General features: G+C 39.7%; 1 protein-coding gene across 2 annotated transcripts in view; it reads right to left on the reverse strand.

Annotated features, from left to right (window-relative positions):
* The window catches only part of LOC140737955 (kelch-like protein 5), a 128648-nt gene extending 107120 nt beyond the window's left edge, over window positions 1-21528 (reverse strand). For both annotated transcript variants that reach the window (XM_073064834.1, XM_073064833.1), the window contains exon 1: window positions 21392-21528. The gene's annotated coding sequence lies outside the window, so the exon portion shown is untranslated. The remainder of the gene's footprint in view (window positions 1-21391) is intronic.
* Window positions 21529-22405: the final 877 nt, after the last annotated feature.

Here is a 22405-nt window from a genome sequence, read left to right on the forward strand (position 1 = left end):
AGCAGGGAGGTTCTACTGCAGTTGTACAAGGCCTTGGTGAGACCGCACCTAGAATATAGTGTGCAGTTTTGGTCCCCTAATCTGAGGAAAGACATTCTTGCCATAGAGGGAATACAGAGAAGGTTCACCAGATTGATTCCTGGGACGGCAGGACTTTCATTTGAAGAAAGACTGGATCGACTAGGCTTATACTCACTGGAATTTAGAAGATTGAGGGGGGATCGTATTGAAACGTATAAAATTCTAAAGGGATTGGACAGGTTAGATGCAGGAAGATTGTTTCTGATGTTGGGGAAGTCCAGAACGAGGGGTCACAGTTTAAGGATAAAGGGGAAGCCTTTTAGGACCGAGATGAGGAAAAACTTCTTCACACAGAGAGTGGTGAATCTGTGGAATACTCTGCCACAGGAAACAGTTGAGGCCGGTTCACTGGCTATATTTAAGAGGAAGTTAGATATGGCCCATATGGCTAAAGGGATCAGGGGGTATGGAGAGAAAGCAGGTACAGGGTTCTGAGTTGGATGATCAGCCATGATCATACTGAATGGCGGTGCAGGCTCGAAGGGCCGAATGGCCTACTCCTGCACTTATTTTCTATGTTTCTAGAAGTACTTCACGAGGAATAGCAATAATTCAAAGCAGTAGTACACCAGAAACCTCTCACAAGTAGGGCAACAAAATACACAATATACCTTTGAAGCAGCTATACAAATTCAGTAGTTTATGGAAATTACTGAATGAGTTGTACCAAAAATTCTTTTGTACAATAAGTGACATTCCTCCAAAAAATACCTTCAGACATCAAAGGGAACTAATTTTATATTTTGTGTTATAGTACAAGTAAGAAGCACAGCCAACAGTAATTTAATTTAAAAGACATTAAGTAGAGAGAACCTGGTCTGCTTGTAATATGTAATAATATTGCAAAAGCTTTCAAAAAGACTATTTTAAATTTCAGTAGAGAATCCAACAATAAATTATTACATCTTAAATGCCTTCACACCAGCCAGAAGAATTCTTTACTCTAATAAAACTAAAACTATCTTAAGTGCCAACAGTTGCTCACAAAATTAATTGACTAAACACTTCCCTATAAATATGGAATAAAAGCAGCCATTTAAGCAAAGAGAATGCTGCAAGAAAAAGCTACAAATTGTAATTCCTTATATTTCTCCAAAGAAGGATACTACTGATTATTAGAGTAATCTAAGTCTACTGAAAGCAGAGGAAATCAAGTGTTATAGCTTTTCCAAATTTCAATACCAACAACATGCATTTAAGTGCAGTGATATATGCCATTTGCTGTAGGCCCAAACTTTGGCCCAGTTTCCAAAGCAACCAGGGCCACTAAGATCTGCAACTCTAAAGAGCGGCATCACAGTACAGTATTCTTGAGGTCTCAATACAAGTGCAAAAAAAATTAAACAGGGCAAATGGTACATATAATTCAGACAAGTTCTTGGTGCACAAAACATAACCAGTGAAAAAGTGATTTCCCAATTTATTTTAGTGGGCATGTTACACTGATCACAATGAGTGTGTTTATTTTGTCCTCAGTTTTAAAATATCATTCAAAGAATTGACGATATCCAACCTCATGCAATATTGGGAGGATCAGGCCATGATTCTTTCCACAACAAACTCCTGATTGCAATCATGTTGTCCAGAGGAGGCCTGTACCCAGAGACTAATTACTTACAATGGCTAGAGAGAAAAGCAAAAAGGGTTCTTTAAACATAAATCTGGGACAGTCACTCAGTTCAATGTCACATGGTGTCAGCAGATGGCAATTGAATTGAACATCCAATGATGATGAAGAATTGCTTTAGTTCTACATGCTCTCAGAATAATGAGAGCAGAGCATTGAGATGAATGGATTAAAACTCTCAGATTTCTAGCATGACTGTTTTCTTCTAAAATTACACTAAGCAGATATTTTAATATTCCCAAATTACAGAATCATTTCCTACAACTTGAATTCTTAATGAACGATCTGACCTATGTAGAGTTTGAAACCAAAACTAAGACCCTGCTCAAAATCAGGGTAATTAAGTAATATATATCAGTCCAAATGTGTTTTACGATGCATCTATCATAAATGAGCAGTTTTCTATCAAGAAACCTCAGGAGAGCCTATGAAAAATGACTAACTTTGAATATAATTTTTCTGGTTTAGAGCTATTTTCTTTTTTTTTTGCAAAACATTGCACTCACTTAAAATAGGTAGAGTAGATTCTGGTTAATTGGGGCACATCGGAACCAGTACATTTTGAGCCAATAAACCGCCTGCCCCAATTAGCCGAAGTTTAATTCAAATAGTTATAAAGGTATAACAAAGAGAATTTACCATTTAACTAAATTACAAATTATGTATTTAAATGAAATACAGAACAAGTTAGAATACTACCAAAACTACTATAATATGATAAAACTGTATAGGTTCCTAAGAGCTATTAATGGAGGAATTCATTCAGTGTATGCTTACATGTTCTTTTGACTGCAAATGAACAAAATCAGCACAAGACACCTAGTGCAGATAATGCTTTCAATTATTGCAAATCTTCATTTTCTTTGTAACATTCAAGATGATAATTGATACCTGCAAATTCTTCATAGATCCTAACTTGTTAAAGTAGTGAAATCATTTCATTTTCACTCCAGGTTACTTCTGCCATCTCCAAGCCTGAATGCTTGAAACCAGAATGAACAAAACAGTTCTGAATTCTTACGTCTTATTACTCGTCAACTATTAGTAATAAAAATTATTGCTTTTTGAACACAAACACAAGTAAGTGATGCTATTTAAAAACTGTTCACTCTAAGCATGGTGTAGTGTCTGACACAAGTTAGAAACTGTTGGGCAACAGTATCCTGCCCCAATTAAGCACTTAGTGTCTCAATTAAACATATGGAATCCCAGCTATTTTCTCAATTTGCTTTTGTTCATTTAGTGTAGTTCCAAATAAGCAACTGTTCCAATTAGCCAGAATCCACAGTACTTGGGATTATATTCTTAATTACATTTTAACCTATATATATCACTTAAGAAACTCTTTTAACGTAGTGGTTAGGGAAGAGGAAATTAACTGTGTAGTACTATAATTGACTTTACTACTGCAAAATTCATCATCAGTTTGCAATTTTGAGGGTTATCATTCTTTTGAGTACTTATCATTATTTGGATGCGTTGTGCAGGAAGTCTGTTGACAGAGTGAGCTAGCATGATCTCACAGTTCTATTGAATTAGACCCATTGCTCTGCACCTTCTCTTTTTGCATGTATTTGCTTTTCAAAACATTTACATTCTTCTCTATCATAAGACTTATAATTTGTTGGGTTTCCTGAAGTTCACCATGTTTTTCTTTTGATACATCCAATTGCTTTTCATCTCACTTTGAAATTTGCAGTTTAATACTATTTGAATATTTTGGCCTTATTCATTTGATAAGTTTTTACTCTTACAAACACTTGAATCATGATATTTCTCCTTCAACTACCTATTAAAAATTCAATGACATAGACTACTTCCCTTCATTTAAGATAGCCTTCACATCAGACATTTCTCTGCCCAATGGATTAGCTGAAGTTGCTAACTCCTCTTTTTGGAACTATTTGTTGGGAACTGAGTAAAATATATCCTTAACCAAACTACATTATAGTTACTAGTTGCAAGTTTGCCCAACAACTACACAATCTATATGAGTGGGTCCCAAATTTTTTGGATTACCGCACCATGGCTCCTAGACCACATTCTCAGTAGCCCCCTCTCTTTTACTAGTCATTACATGAAAAATATGCAAATTCAGATCAGTGACAAATAATCGCAAAAATTATTCAAATCTAAGCTACAAATAAAATTATTTCTTTATTTAATTACAGTAACAATTCTCATCAACACTTTTAGAGTGTACATGAGTAGTCCAACTGTTCACTAATTTATTGTTTTTTCATTTTTCAATGACATGGACTTGGTGCAGTGATATCAGTTTCTCAAGATCAGCTGAACGTCACTCAGGAATCTCATATCCCTATGTTCAGTAATTTGCAGTCTGTTTCATTGCCTTGAAAGAAGTTGGGTGACTGCAAAGAAAGTGCTCTCCACTAAATATCATGTTGGAAAGGCAATAAAGAATTTCTTGAGCTTTTTCCATAGTACAGGATAGTGTTCAGAGATTTCTTTCTGCAACTAAAGGTCTTGGTATGATTTTCTTGAAATCTCACCTTCAGCTCAGTCATTTTGTAGCAAGATCAGTTTTACCGCCATCCTTCCTGTTAATTCCTCATTACAAGTGTTCAGGAATGGATTTATTATCCAATCTGAAATTGGATCAAGAGTAGATCCTGAAATCTCTCTGACACGTCTTTAAGTTCACTCAGTTGAGCACAGTATACTTTAAGATCATCATCAGGCACTCTTCCTTTCTCTTTCAACTCAGAGGCTCCAAAATTGGAAAAGGTTGTGATGGCTAACGTACTTCAATAGGGTTAACTTCAACAGAAATGTGGAGATGATTGACTTGACTATGATAAGATTCACATAATTTTCTAGCAAATGAAGACTGATTTCATTAAACTTTGTGAATAATTCTGACAAATAAGCAATGTCATGCCTAATATTCTTCAGTTGATTACTGAATGAAATACTCGAGTCTTCAAAGAATTTTATCAGTTTGAAAAATCACATAAAAGCTTCTCAGGCAGTTTCCTTTTAAGATCCACCTGACCTCTGAGTGCAACAGCAAGTGTTCAAACTGTTCAACATTTTCAATGCAAAGCTCTTGAAATAGTTGAGAATTGAGAGCGTGGGACTTGATTTTCTTTTCTGCTGATAGTAATCATTAATAGTATTTAATGATTTGTGTAGCTGATCTCTTAGGACTTTTACATTTATTGTTGTCTGTGAATTACATAGTGAATGGTAAATGTTAGGTACAGCTTTTTCAAAAAAGTAATAAACCCACGGTAGCATCCTGTCATTGATGGTGCCCCATCAATTGCACAAGCAAGAATGTTGGTGAGCAGAATGTCCTTTTCTTCGAAATATTGCTCAACAACCCGAAATATTTGCTTCCTCTTCGAATCTGTTTCTAGTCCCTTTGCAAATAACAGCTCTTGAACCATGTTTTCATCTTTTACGAAACTAACAGAACCAATAAGCAAAGATTCATTGCTTGGCAAAGTTGATTCAACTACCGGTAACTGCAGAGCAAATTCTGTTTCCTAAGTATGTTGCACAATGTGTCTTTCACATTCGCAGATATTTCACATACTTGTCTTTAACAGAGTTGTCGCTGAGTGGAATAGCTTTAATTACTTGGTCTGGAGACTTATGCAAGACCATACTCTGAACCTCCCTTAATGCTGGCAGAATCAGTTCTTCGCCAAATTGTATGGCGCTTTCCAGATTTAGCAATGAAGAATGAAATGTTGCATGAAGCACACAAACCACTGCTGTTTTGTTGTGAAGTGGTAGCAAACATGTTTTGAAATGTTTTCAATTTCGGGAAGTTTTCACAACATGATTGAAAATAAGCCAAGTTCTTGTTTCCTATATCAGAGTGTATTATCTTCAATAACAGGTCTGAACAGTTTAATTGCCTCATTTGAAAAACTTTTCCACACAACAGACACATTGGTTGCTGTTGATTGCTTGGTGCTGGTACAAGTCCATATTTCAGATACTCCACACTATATTAGAGTCATAGAAAACTACAGCATAGAAAAAAGCTCTTCGGCCCATCCAGTCCTTGCTAAACAATTTAAACTGTCTATTCCCATTGACCTGCACTCGGACCATAGCCCTCCATACCCCTCCCATCCATGTTCCCATCCAAACTTCTCTCGAATCTTGAAATCAAAATCACATCCACCACTTGTGCTTGCAGCTCGATCATCTTTCACCATCCTGAGTGAAGAAATTTCCTCTCGCGTCCACTCATTCATTCTATAACTCAGGTTCTCCATTCCTGGCAATCCTTGCAAATCTTCTCTGTACTCTTTCAATCTTAGTTACACCTTTCCTGCACATCTTACCAAAACTGTACACAATACTTCAAATTCGGCCTCTCTAATGTGTTATACAACTTCCAGCATAACATCCCAACTCCTGCACTCAATACTTTGATCTATGAAAGCTAACGTGCCAAAAACTTTCTTAATGACCCTATCTACCTGTGACACCACGACACCACTTTCAATGAATTATGGATCTGTATTCCCAGATCCTTTTGTTCTACTGCACTTCTCAGTGCCCTACTGTTCACTGTGTAAGACCTACCCTGGCTGGTCCTCCCAAAGTCCACTTATCATTTTTCAGCTTATTTTTCCAGCTGGTCCAGATCCTACTGCTTTGATTGTCTTCCTCGCAGTCCACTACAGCCTCAATCCAGGAGTCATATGCCAATTTGCTGATCCAGTTAACCACATTATCATCCAAATCATAGACATAGATGACAAACAACCATGGACTCAGCACTGATCCCTGTGACACTCCACTAGTCACAGGTCTCCAGTCATAGAGGCTACCATCTACAACTACTCTGGCTTCTCCTGCAAAGCCAATGTCTAATCCAGTTTTCTACCTCATCTTGAATGCCAAGTGACTGAACCTTCTTGTCCAACCTCCCATGTGGGGCCTTGTCAACTGCTTTGCTGAATGCATGTAGATAGCATCCACTGGCTTGCCTTCATCAGCTTTCCTGGTAACATCTCAAAAATCTCTATAAGATTGATTAGACATGACTTACCACACACAAAGCCATGCTGATTATCTCTAATCAACCCCTGTCTATCTAAATACTCATATATCCGGACTCTTAGAATACCTTCCAATAACTTTCCCACTACTGATGTCAGGGTCACTATCCCATAATTTCCTGGTTTATTCTTAGAGCTTTTCTTAAACAGCATGGCCTTGCATCAGATATCCAGCATTTGAAAACTTAAATACAATTACTGTGTAAAGTTAGTTTAATGAAAAAGAGGAAGTGATTTTGCATCTTTTTGCAGATTTTTGCCATTTTATTTTTCATTCTTCCCTTTTTGAACATCTGATTTGTGGTTATAGAAATAAAAATGGTTCTAATTTTCGAATAAAAGAGCCCTTTTGAAAAGTATTTTTTCTCTTTCTTTCTAAAATTATTTAATTATTTTAGATATTAAAGAAAGATCCTTTAAAAAAAGGATTTATCTACATTTAGAGTCTCATGTAATTGTGTGGTTTATAGCAGCAAAATGCACACAACATTTAAGCATAGACTGTAAAATGGCAAGTGAATTTGTGTGAAGATGATCTGTGCAATGACAGTCTTTAACAAACGACTGTTCAATTGTGACAGGGGCCAGTTGAAGCTGCTAGCTACCTGTGGAAAGATGAGCAATCCTAAACTCCAGGGCCGCACGTTTACGTGGGTGTTGCATGTTATCCCTGTGACTATATGGGTTTTGGGTTCTTTGAATACAGTGATTTTGTTCTTATGCGGTTCACTCTCAAAATGCATCTGGATTGTGTTATATCGTGGTCACTAACTTCCTCAAGATATATCCCATTAATAAGACCATTGGAGCAGAATTAGGCTCTCAGGTAGCTGAGGGATTACAAGCTTAATATAACAAATGAATTATTATAGTATTTTGATCCTCAGTGCTTCATCTCTTGCTAACCCACTGTTGTCTCAAACTTTCCTCAAAGTGCGCCATAGTTATTGAAAAGCAATTGTGATACTTATGTATTTGGCATAGCATGAGAAATCTGGACTGAAAATATTGTGTTATTTTTGGGCCTGGCCTGCAAATTATTGCCTTTCACTACTGTAGTACAGTGTTAGCTAATACTATTTCCATACTTGACTCAAGCAATGACAATTCCTCTGAATTAGGGTGTGACATTCAATGGATAGATGTCATTTGGAATAATGCCCAATGCCAGGAAACTAAACTTTTAAGAAGAATGTCAAGGGCTTGGAAAGGTAATAGAGGAGGTATGCCAGGAATGAAGGACTACGGTGGACATGAAAAGACCATTGATTTCCATATTTCCTTACGATAAATGAAGCCATTTTGGCCCACAACACAAAATGCTGGAGGAACTCAGCAGGCCAGGCAGCATCCGTGGAAAAAAGTACAGTCAAAATCTACTCTTCAGCTTTTTTTCTCCAGTCCTGCTGATGGGTTTTGGCCTGAAACATCAACAGTTCTTTTTTCCATAGATGCTGAAATGGCCTGCATTTTTTGTGTGTTGCTTGGATTTCCAGCATCTACAGATTTTCTCCTGTTTCAATTTTGGCCCATCAAGTCCATGCCAGATCACAGAGTAATTCCGTTCCCGCTGATTTTTCTTAAATCTGTTCTCTCTACATTCCCATCATTTTGCCCCAGGTTCTATCAGTTACCTGCACACCAAGAGCAATTTGCAGTACCCAATTAATCTACACCTGCATGTCTTTGGGATGTGAAAAGAAAAGAAAGGAAAACAAACTTGGAGTATTGTTAGCAATTTTGGGCCCCTTATCTAATAAAGGATGTGCTAGCATTGGAGAGAGTGCAGAGAAAGTTCATGTAAGTGATCCTGGGAATGAAAGGGTTAACATATGAGGAGCATTTGATGGGGGAGGGGTCTCATAGAATACCTATTGAATACCAAAAGGCCTAGATAGAGTGATCATAGAGAAGATGTTTCCTATGGTGGGGGATTCTAGGATCAGAGGGCACAACCTCAAAATACAAGGATTTCCCTTTAGAACCAAAATGAGGCATTTCTTTAGCCAATGGGTGGTAAATCTGTGGCCATAAATGGCTGTGGAGGCTAAGTCATTGGGTTTATTGGAAGCAGAAGTTGATAGGTTCTTGATTAGTAAGGGTGTCAAAGGTTATGGGGAGAAGATAGGTGAATGGGGTTGAGAGGGATAATAAATCTGCCATGATGGAATAATGGAGCAGACTCATTGTCTAATTAGCCCTTTTATGAATGAGCACTTCCTCACTGCCTCCTTTATCTTCATTGCCCCCTTAGAAACTCCGACTGCCCATAGAAGGGCAATATTGCCCACTTTGGGAACCATTGGTCTACATGGTGAATTCCCTTAATGTAAAAGATATTACTGTCATTTTGAACCCTTTTATTTTAATGACACAACAGATTGCAGATATTGTAATGTGAAGTAATAATCTATTGGAAGAACTGAGCAGCATCTGTAAGAAAGAAACTCTTAAAATGGCAATCTTTCATTCCATTCTGGAAAGACACTATGCTGATGCAGGGTTTTTACCCAAAATTTCAACAATTTATTTTTCCCAACACATACTGCTCAGGCCGTTGTGTTCTTCCAGCAGATGTTAGTTGCTATTTATTTTGATGCTGTTTTTACAGTGAAACTTTCAATAAACTTTCCAACTATAAAATCCTGTACATTTGTGCATGTCAATCTGTAATAATTTTTTCTTTCAGTAAGAATACTGGTGGTCTCAGTTATATTATCACAGTCAAAGGATTTATAGCTGTGAATACAAATATTCAAAGATACAAAAAAAATCAGTATCTGGGAATAAAAATGTTCAAGTATATTGACTATGTTCAACTAACAATCACATCTGTACAAGTTAATTAATATTAAGCCTCTTTAATACGAGAAAAACAAAAGAAAAACAATCGTTTTAAATGTATAGGATATATTTCAAGTTCTATAGAACTTAATGCCATTGGCCATGATTTTCAAAATGGAAAGAAAGATGTATGATTCATTGACACACAGTAGATACTAAAGTACATTTTAACAGATGTTTCAGTAGATTGAAAAGAAGTAATCAGTGGCATAGTTACTTGTTACTACCTGTTATGCTGTTGATGTTTATGGCAGCAACAAAAGTCCTCCATCTCTATCTGTCCATGGTTCGTAAATTCTAAAATCCAATTTTGGTCTTGGTCTTGGCAGTGTTCAGGGCTTCCTTCATTGTGCCAGTAGCTTCCTCTTGCTACTCACTACTGACAGTCATGCAAATCTCAAGTGGAGACAGATACAGAAGGGTTCTTCATTGCAGTTTCTGTACAGTTTTTTTTGACCAGTCAGGGTTGTTAGCCCTGAGCTGAACCCCCAAACCTGGGGGATTTGTGGACCACTCTTAGCCTTTACCCGTTGACCTGTTTGGCATGGGTGAACCTACCAAGAGCCAAAGCACAAGGCCTTGACTCCAGCCAATATACTGTAGCTCTCTGGGTCACTGAGTCACGCAAGCCTCCAAATCCTACAACAAAGTAGGGACCAGTGATGTGAGATTTTTAGGAAGGTTCATTGCTTCCAATGTTACTGACCAGATACTAGCTCATTGGCCCTACAAGTTTCTGTTGGCACATTATTTAGATAAGAGATGATATATAGGAGCAGAAGTAGGCCATTCAACCCATTAAGTCTGCTCCGCCATTCAATCATGAGCTGATCCAATTCTTCCAGTCATTCCCACTCTTCTGCCCATACCCTTTGATGCCCTGGCTAATCAAGACCCTATCCATCTCTGCCTTAAATGCACTTGGCCTCCACAGCCACTTGTGGTAACAAATTCCACAGATTTAGCACCCTTTGACTAAAGTAATTTCTCCGCATCTCTGTTCCAATTGGACATCCTTCAATCCTGAAGTCGTGCCTTCTTGTCCTAGACTCCCCTACCATGGGAAATAACTTTGCCATATCTAATCTGTTCAGACCTTTTAGCTTTCAGAATGTTTCTTTGAGATCACCCCTCATTCTCCTGAACTCCAGGGAATACAGCCCAAGAGCTGCCAGACGTTCCTCATACAGTAACCCTCACTCCTGGAATCACTCTTGTGAATCTTCTCTGAACCCTCTCCAATGTCAGTATATCCTTTCTAAACTAAGGAGCCCAAAACTGCACACAATACTCCAAGTGGGTCTCACAAATGCCTTACAGAGCCTCAACATCACATCCCTACTCTTATATTCTATACCTCTAGAAATGAATGCCAATATTGCATTCACCTTCTTCACCAGCAATTCAACCTGGAGGTTAACCTTTAGGTTATCCTTCTCTCCCTATCTAAATAATAGTCTGTCCATTTATTTATTCCACCAAAGTGCATGACCATACACTTTCCAACACTGTATTTCATTTGAAACTTCTTTGCCCATTCCCCTAAACTAAGTCTCTCTCCAGGCTCTCTGTTTCCTCAACACTACCCGCTCCTCCACCTATCTTTGTATCATCGGCAAATTTAGCCACAAATCCGTTAATCATTGAAATACATTGTAAAATGCAGCGGTCCCAACACTGGTCCCTATGGAACTTCACTGGTCACTGGCAGCCAGTCAGAATAGGATCCCTTTATTCCCACTCTGTTTTCTGCTGATCAGCCAATGCTCCACCCTTGCTAGTAACTGCCCTGTAAATTCCATGGGCTCTTATCTTGCTAAGCAGCCTCATGTACGGCACCTTGTCAAAGGTCTTCTGAAAATCCAAGTACACCACTGTTACGAATGTGCCACAACTCTGAGGGGCCGAAGGGTACAAAGTAAATTCCTCAATCATCGTTAGCTCCCTGAGACGCCAAAAATCCTCTCCCATTGTTTCTGCTGTACACAAGCGATCCAAGAGCACACCCTTTCTCATAGGCAAACTCGGTATATGTCCGATTCCAACCTTTCTTTAAATTTCTGAACTTTTGTCTATACGCTTCAGGTACCAATTCGTAGGTCCGGAGAATGGCCTCCTTTACTTTGTCATAATTCTCCACCTCTTCCTCCTCTATGGACAACGCCGCATATGCCCGTTGTGCCTTCCCTTTTAACACACTTTGTAACAACGCCTCCCACTGCTCTCTGGGCCACTTCTGATTCACTGCCAACTTTTCAAAAAGCAAGAAATAACTATCAACATCCGTCTCCTCAAACGGAGGTACTACCCTCAACTCCCGACTAACATTAAACCGCTCCTCTCGGTCTGACCCTTGAGCTCTTCGCTCTTGCCTTAACTTCTCCATATCCAAGTCATGTTGCCTCTGTTTCTCTGCCTCCCTCTCCTTCTCGGCTCTCTCCCTCTCTTTCTCAGCTCTCTCCCTCTCTTTCTCAGCTGCTTCCAGCTGTTTTAACTGCATTTCATGCTCTCTTTGTTTCTCAGCTCTGTCCTGCTCCCTTTTCACCTCCAACTCCTTTAGCTGGAGCTCATGCTCCCTTTTCACCTCTAACTCCTTTACTTTAGCTGGAGCGCATGCTCCCTTTGCTTGTTGGCCCGTTCTTTTGCTTTCTCAGCTGCTTTAATTAATTTCATGTTCCAACCTTAATTTCTCCAACTCTAACTGAGCCGTCCCACTAGCTGGTACCTTTTCAGGGATATTTTCCAATACCTTAACTGCAAACACATTCTTCCCAATATAATACTGAGTTATGGCCCTTCGCACCTCCCGCTTTTCCATTGACAACCTCACCTCTGCGAGGTTTAGTCCCTTAGCAATATTTATCAAGTCCGATTTGGTGGCCGCCTCTAGCGCCTCCAGAGTCGGGTTTTCTATAAATTCATCCACGTCCATCTTTGCTGGTTTCCTGTCTGGCTACCCGCGTAACCAGATCCAAGTTTGGACTTACAAGCCCGATTCACTGGCCTCCCAATTTAGTATCAAATCCCGGACGAGCCCCCAAGTTGTTATGTACCCCGTAACTGGGTCACTTACCAGCAAAGATAGAGAGGTCCGTTGAAGTCTGATGGTACTATTTTTAAACAGTATTTATTGATAAAAATATACAAAAATAATATCAATGCAAACATACAGATAATATACGTCGTCAATACTAAATCTAAAGGTGCGGGTATAATAATAATCAATAAGAAATAGCTCTATCGTTGTCTAGGGGATAATGTATTGTCCGATGGAAATATAAAAGTCACTTTAGTTCATTCAGGCTGCAGCTTTTGGTTGGAGTCAAGAGAGACAGATTTTTGAACTTGCCAGCGTTTCCTTTTTATGATGTCGATCTTTCGAAATTTCGTTGGTGGTGATCTCTTCTTCAGCTAAGCCGTCTTCCGTGGTAAGGCCCCAATCCCAGGCAACGGGAAAGGACACACGTGGGCCCTCCACTGGCTGTCGCTATTAAACGCTGTCACGGGATTTCTAGCGTTTCTCCTGGTGCGTCTCAAGGGGTTGTTCCCCAGACCCTCTTTTATCCTTACTCACGGGGTCTCAGATGTCAATCAGGTTGGGATGATGCAATCCCTCAACCAGCCCCCTCTGCTCATTCCCTGAGGGCTTCCATGAATAGTACAGTACTCAATACACAAGTCCGTCTCCAAGAGACAACGGCCGTTATCCGTGGCTTTGTCTCGCTGAGGGCAGGACACACATTCCAAGCCCATGAGGATTCTCTCTCATTTCCTGGGTCCCCAGACCTGAATTAATAGCGATCTTGCGATTCTCAAAAAGGAGGGGGCTACTTTGTACCCTTCGGCCCCTCAGAGTTGTGGCACGGTCGTAACAGCTTTTAGAATACTTCCTTTTCTTTGGGATGTATCCATCCTGCACCTTCTGAATTGCTCCCAGAAACTCCAGCCATTGCTGCCTTGCTGTCATCCCAGCTACTGTCCCCTTCCAATTATCTTTGGCCATCTCCTCTCTCATGCCACTGTAATTCCATTTACTCCACTATAATACTGATGCATCTGACTTTAGCTCCTCCCTCTCAAACTGCATGGTGAATTTTAGCATATTATGATCACTGTTTCCTAAGGGTTCCTAAAGGGTGTAACATGTTATGATTACTGTTTCCTAAGGATTCCTTTACCTTAAGCTCACCCAATCATATCCAGTTCATTACACAACACCCAATCCAGGCTAGGACTTCATTCATTGGAGCACAGGAGAAAGAGTGGAGGTAATTCCTGCCACAAAGATACTGCTTGCCCTGCCAAGTTCCTCCTGAGAATGGTTATTTATTTTTATTGTAACTTATAGTAAAGTCTTATTTCTTGCACTGTACTGCTGCTATAAAACAATGAATTTCACACTATAAGTCAATGATATTGATCATTCTAATTCTGTGTATTTTAATGTTTTGCAGTACAAAGAACATTTTAGTATAGAATAACAATAGAATAACTTCCTCATTTTCCATTAATAATATGTTAAATTGGCACAAGAGAAAACAACCTGTCACTATTTACATTATTTACCCAATTATCATATCAAATCATGTTTTAACCTGCTTAACACTAGTTGAGAAAAACTAACCTTGAATCTCATAAAAAGCAAATAATAATAAATTAGAACAAAGAGTCCGAAGGTAGGTATTTATGACTTCTAAGAGTGGACCAAAAAATTAAGCACACTCAAGAATCTTTAAACTAAGAATTATGGATAGAAATCACCAAAAGTATATTTTCATAAAGAAACATTAAACATAAAGCCAAAGTGGCAATTGCAGTGTATAAGGCTTTGATTAAGACATTGCAGAATTGCGTGTGTAGTTGTCAAAATAATTAAGCCTAGAAAATAGCACAAAAAGGATGCAATTATGAATAAAGACAAACTAAAGGCATATCCAAATAAACACAGAAATTTAAGGATTTAATAAATTCTGTACTAATATTAGCTTATTAAGCTATGGAATGTTTTACCTCAAATGGCTATTGAAGCAATATCAATTATGGAATTTGAGGGAAGACTTTAATGCAAACAAATGTAAAGTACTGCACTTTGGAATAAGATAAGCTAAATACTTATTCTAGAATGATTAGCAAAGGCATCCATTAACAAAAAAAACTATAAAATTCTTAGCAACAAAGCAATATCAAGCTTCCGTCAAAGCTAATGATCTATTTTAAGACCTCAAAAACATTAAACCAACACTTCAGATTATTACAAAAATTACTGTGGTTGTTACATTGAATAGTCATAAACATCTTAACTTCAAAAAAACTTTGATTGGACAAAATGAGTGATGGGAATTGGAATAGGCAGGCTTTCAATGTATTTTTTAAACAATTAATATTATTGAATAATTCCAGCTTGTTGTGGATGCTCTCAATAGTGGAAATTGTTATGTATTCATGTATATTTTGACCTTTATGGGGTTGCTATCAAGCTTCCCTGTATGTTACGTACTAAATGTAATGAGGGAATTCTGGGTAGGAGACTTACAAGTAAATTAAACAACAATATATTAGTTTCTCATCTCTCTGTCTCTCATATGCATTATTCATGGCTACCCGGCTTCCCAGTACCACAAGCATGACAAGTCCTCAAGCGATATTTATTGTTTTGTTCTCTTTGGAAAGAGGTCTGTGTCCAACACGGCGGTGTACCGCTGGGTAATGTGGGTGAGCAAAACTACGAGAAAACAGCCACAGAAAGCATGGTGAGGGGAGAGAACGAGAATGAAACAGATAAATAAAAAAATAAGAGAGGTGTAGAGGAAGGTTGAGGGAGGGAGAGGCGGAGAGGGGTGCGGAGGGAGAGAGGGGGAGACGGACAGATGAGACTAGTTAACTTTTCTGGAACATGATCGTGTTTGAAAACAGCGACAATGTTTGGGAATATGAGGCCATATGATGAAATGACGGTACAATGGCGTTCAGATACTGAAAGATTTCAATATTTTGCACTAGCATATCAAATTGCAGATGATATTCATGTTCCAACTTTTCTGTATGTGATGGGTATAAAATCATTTATTATGCAGTTTAGTGTAACCTAAGCCTGGTAATAAGCCGTATGAGGACAAACTGTAGTTAAAAGGACCACTTATAGGACCACTATTCACCTAAACCTTTGATCATTGCTAAGTGGTTTAGATTTTATAAAAGAAATCAAGAGGAAGGCGAGTCTATTTCACAGCTTGTGGCAATGCTGAAGTAATTGTCTGAACACTGAAATTTTGGACAGTCACTGCTGAATGGCATGCTACATGATAGACTTGCAATATGTCAGCAAGGCAATTCAGAAATGTTTGCTTTCAGAGAATAGACTGTTACAGAAGGCAACTGAGATTAGTACATCTATAGAGATGGCAGCTAGAGAAGCACAGCTATCACCTTCCCAAATTCATAAAGTTCCTACTGATTTTAAGAAGACACCTATTAGCAATCAATGTTACCGTTGTGGTCAAATTGGGCATTCAGCAACAGAATATGGGTATAAGGATTTAAATTGCTGAAGCTAAATGGGACATATTGAACACACTTGTAAAAGTAAAAAGACACTGTCAACCAAAAATACTGTCATAAAGAAAATAACTTTTGGGAAAAAAGAAACATGTAAACAAGATGGAGTAATAAGAGGATGGAATGAATGACTCACTCTGTGGTTGAAAAAGCTTTGCATGGTTTATCTGTTTTAGGAAAGAGAGATGGCCATTGTGTGAACCTGTGGTTGGAAGGGGCCACAGTGAGGATGCATGTGGACATGGGTCCTGCATTATTGCTGGTGTTAGAGAGAGTTTACAAGGAGAAATTGCAACATCTCCCCCCAATTAGGCGAGGGGAGCTGTTCCAGTGAGGGGAGTAGTTTATGTTACAGTGGAGATTAACAAACAGAAAGAAACTTCTACTGTACATTGGTAAAGACAGTTATCCAGCACTTCTGGGTTGCTCATGGTTGGAGCAGCTCAAACTCAATTGATACAAAGTGTATTTGATTGGTAGGAGCACTGGTCAATAAGAGGTATTGAAAAACCAGGCAGTACGAAAGGAATCACTGTTAAATTGGCTGATAAGCCTGTCACAACACTCAAATGCCTGTAGGCAAGACCTACTCCAAATGCTCTCAAAACAAAGGTAGAGGTTGAATTGGAAAAACTGGTCCAGAGCAAGTATTGGAATGTGTGTGTGCGTAAGTAATTGGGCAACTCCAGTAGTTCCTGTCCTAAAAAGGGATGGGCTTTAAGGTTTTATGGAGACTTCAAGATAACCATTAACCTGGTTCTTATGGCTAAACAATACCCTCTTCCCCTCACTGATGACCTTTTTGCAAGATTGACATGTGTCAGGCATACTTCCAGATGCAGGTGGAGCCAGTCACAGGAACTGTAGACCAGAGTGACTCAGAAAGGAATGTTCAGGTACTGAAGGCATCTATTTTGCATTACCTTGGCTCTCGTACTTTTTGAGTGAGCAATGGACCAGAACCTCACCAGGTTGACAATGCTACTTAGATGATTTACTCTGGAAAAAATGAGCGCAAGCACCTATAGAACTTGGATGCCACACTATAAAGATTCAAGGAATATGGGCTAAGGGTCCAGAAACACGTGTGAGATCTTTCAACCTCCAATCGAACATTTGGGCCATATGATCAACAGCTCAGGGCTTCACAAGACATCATTAAAGATAAAGGTAATCGTGGACACACCATCACTACAGAATGCAAGTCAATTAACATTTTTCTTGGGACTAACATACTACGTAAAGTTTGTTCTTAACCTAGCTAGCATGCTGAAATCAATTCATGAATAAATAAACTAACACACTGGCTGTGTACAGATCATCATCCTGTGGTGTGGGGGCAGTTACCTCACACGCCATGCTGTTGGAGTGAAGGGCGTCCATTCACTTTTGTATCAAGGACATTAAGGTAGAAAGCTACTATGCCCAGATTGAGTGCGAAGTACTCGCAATTGTCTTTAGAATTAAGAAATTCCACCAATTCCTCTCTGGTTGACAATTTACTACTGACAGATCATTGCCCCTTGATGTCAAATTTTGGTCCACATTTGGGCATCCCCTTCCTGACTGCTAGTCAAATACTATGTTGGGCCCCGTTAATATCTGCACAGCCAATGCGGCAGGGGGGGGGGGGGGGAGGGGGGGAGAGGGAGTGTGGTGTAGGGTCCAGGCTGGAGTTGGTGCTGCCCCTAGCGTTCGCTCTGCAGAACACAAGCTGCATTGTGGTCAACTGCAGATTTCTGAGGCATGCATGGCTCGGGTCTGGACTATATTTTTTTTGTGTGGCTGTATCCTACTGATATCTTTATGCGCTTTCCATCTTGAATGTGCTATGTGCTTTGTACTGTGTGACTGCTGGTACTGCGTTTTGCACCCTAGCCCTGGAGTAACACTGTCTCGCTTGGTTGTATTTATGTATGGTTGAATGACAATTAAACATGAATTGAATCAGTACAATATAAAGTAGAGGAGTTCCAAGTACCATTCAAATGCTGATGGCTATCTAGCCTTCCCTTTCCTATTACAGCTCCAGACCCTTCCAAGAGATCTTTTACTTCAAGGAAGTACCTATAGCTCTGATAACTGTGATGCAATTCTGGAAGCACACACATACTGACCCTGTTCTATCTAAAGTGCTGGACATGTTAACTCATGAGTGGAAAGGAGAGCCAACCATAGAACTGAAACCATACCAAGCTCGATGGAAGGAACTCACAGTCCATGCAGGATGATTACTATGTCATTCCTCCACCATTAAGAAAGTTAAGTATTTTACAAGCTACACGAAAGACACTGTGCATGAAAGAAGTTGTACGCGGCTATTTCTGGTAGTCATGACTGGATGTTACCAATGAAGGGAAGGTCAAAGCATGCCCATATTGTCAGTGAGTGAGAAATATTCCTCAATTTGCTCTTCTGCATCCATGGGAATGGCTTGAAGAACCATGGTAGAGGGTTCACATAGATTTTGCAGGATCTGAGAATGCCACACGTTCTTGGTCATAGTTGATGCACACAACAAATGGCCTGAGGTTGCCATCGTGAAGAGCACTATATCTGAAACATGCATTAAGGAGCTATGTTCCATCTTTAGCCACTTCGGGCTTCTTTAACAGCTTGCAAGTGATAATTGTCCGCAACTCCTGTCTGAAGTTTAAAGCATTTATTCAGCACATCAGGTCAGGACCACATCATCAAGCCACTAACAACCTTGCTGAATGATTCATACAAATAATGAAACAAGCTCTTAAGTCTTCTTTGGGAAGTGAATCCCTCAAATAATGTCTTAGCACTTTCTTGCTGACATACCGCAAGGCATCTCACACCACCACCAAAATGGCCCCAGCTTCTCACTCGGCTTGACCTGCTTAAAACCCCAAACACAAAACAGATTGTGTTAAATGAACAAAAATCCCAAGCAGAGAGATGTGCCAAAGTGCATTAGTTTTACTGCAAAAGAGAGCACTTGCCTGGAACTATATTGCCAGAACAAAGTGGATACGTATGACAATGGTGGCACAGACTTGTGTGTCATACACAGTGAAAATAGTGACTACAATATGTTGATCAGCTGTTGCCCACCTCTGGGGCTACTGAAAACCAACACAAACTGACCAATCCAGATCCAGTTGTAAAAATGGGACGGGATTGAGACAACAGCAGAACCTCTGCTAAGATCAAATGACACAGCCAGTGCTCCCCTATCTCCTATGCTTTCTGAGGTGCTCCAGTACCCAAACCAAGATCTATACGTACACCACTGAGAGCTAAAATAGCTGTGGCATCATCCCCAGGTTGTTGGTACCCTCAAAGGAACAGGCAACCTCCAGATTGAATCTCCAGTGACTAACTCTTAGCACATACAGTAGAATAATCCCCAGTGTTATGTCTAATAATGGAGGCACTCTACCCTTTTTCCCTAATTTAGAGGAAGAAATTTTTGTTGCTGGTTGAAATTAATGATAACTCTATTGAAGGTTGATAGTTCAGCAGCTGGTCTGTGTATGGGAAGGGTGAGAAACCCTTACAATGGGGAGGGGGGAGGGATATGTTATGTATTCATCTTTATTTTGACCCTTACAGGTTGTTGTCAAGCTTCCCTGTGGGTTACGTACTGAACGTAATGTGAGAGGACATTCTGCGTAGGATGGTTGACAAGTAAAATACACAGCTACCACTCTGTCTCTCGTGTTTGTCATTCACAGCCACCCGGCTTCCCAGTGGCACAAACATAACAGAAATGATCATGGATTTTTAAAAAAGTAAAAGGCTGAGTAGAGATAGGAAAAAATGTCAGCAAGATTGCATTAAAGAACATTTTAAAATTTGCCAGTTACTTAATATGTTACTTAATAATGCAGAGCTGCCAACTAGCACAAACTTGGTTATTACCGGTACCTTCCAGGATTCAGCAAACAGCCTTAGTAAAAGAACTCCAGTAAGATATAATTGATAAGATCTCTTTTCAGTACCAAACATTTCCTGGCAGATTATGAAGTAGGCTCATAAGTCCCTGCTTATGGACTTGCTTGCATGATAAAGCCCCCAATGTACTTCAAAGTAAAATTAATGCCAACCATCATGATCATATCTAATAAGTAGCAGGTGTCCAACTTTCAAAATCAAGACAAGTCAGCGTAAAAATCAAAGAACAGTCTTGCTACATAACTGGAAAACTCAATCCTATTACCAAAAGTTGAAGCACCTTAGTGACTTCAGATCGATAATGACCAAAATTAACAAAGTATGGTAAAGAACACAAATTTAACAAGTTACTGTAAACTGAACCAAAAACTTAAAAAAATGAAAATTGGAACAAAAGTAAAGCATGGTTAATGGATCAGTATGCATTCCATGTGAAAATTGAGTTCAGCTGAGTAAGAAGATCAAGGGCTCACAACCCTACAACCCTCAGAGAACACCAAAACTTATAAAATATATTCTTAGAACTCTTTGCACATATGGAAGACCTACAAAAACAGCTGCTGCTGTATGAATTAATTTATCAGGGAAAATATAAAAGGTATATTTTTGGAAATAAGATTAAAATTAACAGACTATTGTGTGTCAAAATAAATCTAGTTCAGAATTCTAAAACTAATTTTTACAATGTTAGAAAACCTGTGCAATTAATATTGATTCACATCTCACCTTTAGCAAAACTTTTTTTTCTGCGTTCCTTCCCAAAGCTTTGGATTCAAAAGGCTTAAAACCTACCTCAACCTGGTTTAAAGGCCTATATCAAAGATCAGCGTTATACCATAAGTTTTTTAATAAACTACGTAATTTCTTATAATGAGCAAACCAGTGCAAGAACATTGATTCATATCTCTACTCTTCAGCAAAGCTTTGTTTTGTCCCTCTTCGTTTCCAACCACCGGGGAATTAGCGGAAGGTTGGTCCATGAAATCATTATATTTAATCTTGAGCGAGGGTTAGTTTTAATGGTTAGGATGGGAAATAGTGCTCACACTGACTCTAAGGGACCACTCCTGTTTACACAAGAGAAAGCGGAGAAGGAAAGAGTTGGCAGTGAGTGCCCAAGTGGCGAGGATGTGAGACACTCTCCTAGTTAAACAAACAGCACCGTGCGCCAGTTTAACCTACTTTTCTCCCTTCAGCTGCCCCCCCCCCCAATACTAACCACTCTTCCCCTCACTTCCTTCCCCTCCCATTCCATCCAAAACACCCCATCCAGGGCACCCTCCGCGTCAGTCGTGACGTCCCATCCACTCACCGCGCTGACGTCACGCTCCTCGGGACGACCGTTGAGGGGTTCCGAGACCGTTCTCGCGCCGCGATTGCCACAGCAAACCGTGACTCGACACCAGCTCGCGGCGCCTAACTTCCGCCCCTCTCTGGTGTCGACGCGGGTGGAACGCTCCCGCCCCCCCCCACCCCCACCCCTCGGTCACGCGGCTGCGCACTCACTCAGCCCAGACTTCTGCGAGCCCGCGGAGAGAATCGCTTCGTTACGTCTCCCAAGGCGCACAATTGTGCAGTTGGTGCAAGAAAAGTTTTAGTTTTTAAGTAGGTCAAAGCTACTTTATTATTTCTCATCATACATCGGTGCCTTTCCTCACTGTCGGCTTTTGTTTCAGCTCGACAGGGCTGAAATTTAGCTCTTTGTTAACCACGACTTCTCCAATTCACTTTCAACTGTGTTTCTGTCTACACTCTTCATAAACTTGGTATTGCCTGTTTAGATGAGTCAAAATGCGCAGAAACAGGCCATTCAGCCCTCATCGCACTGGCCCTCCAGTAACTACTTACTCTCCCAACATGCCCATCAACTCCCCACAGATTGTACCATATATATATATATATATATGGGAAAATTTGCAATGGCCATTAACCCATCAACCTGTATGCCTTTGGGATGTGGATGGAAACCAGTGCACATGGAGAATGTTCAACCTCCACACAGACAACGCTGGAGATTGGGATTGAACTCAGTTGCTGGAGTTGTGGGACAGCACCTCTCTTAGCTGAGTGGCACACGAAGCTCTAGTGTCTGAAATTCTAGTGACAATATCTTAATTTGCACTTTCATGGTTTTGCCCTTCCCCACCTCTCTAATCTCAGACATTACAATTTATCCCTTCTTAAAATCTGACATACAACTCAATTTTAATTACTCCAATATTGGTAGTTTCCCCTTTAGCTAAAGAAGGCACAATTTTCAAACCTCAGAAGGGCCAGGCAATGACATTGTCAACAAGAGATAGCCTAACTCTCTACCTTTGAAATT

This window comes from Hemitrygon akajei, chromosome 13 (genome assembly GCF_048418815.1).
Source record: "Hemitrygon akajei chromosome 13, sHemAka1.3, whole genome shotgun sequence".
Classification (NCBI taxonomy): domain Eukaryota; kingdom Metazoa; phylum Chordata; class Chondrichthyes; order Myliobatiformes; family Dasyatidae; genus Hemitrygon; species Hemitrygon akajei.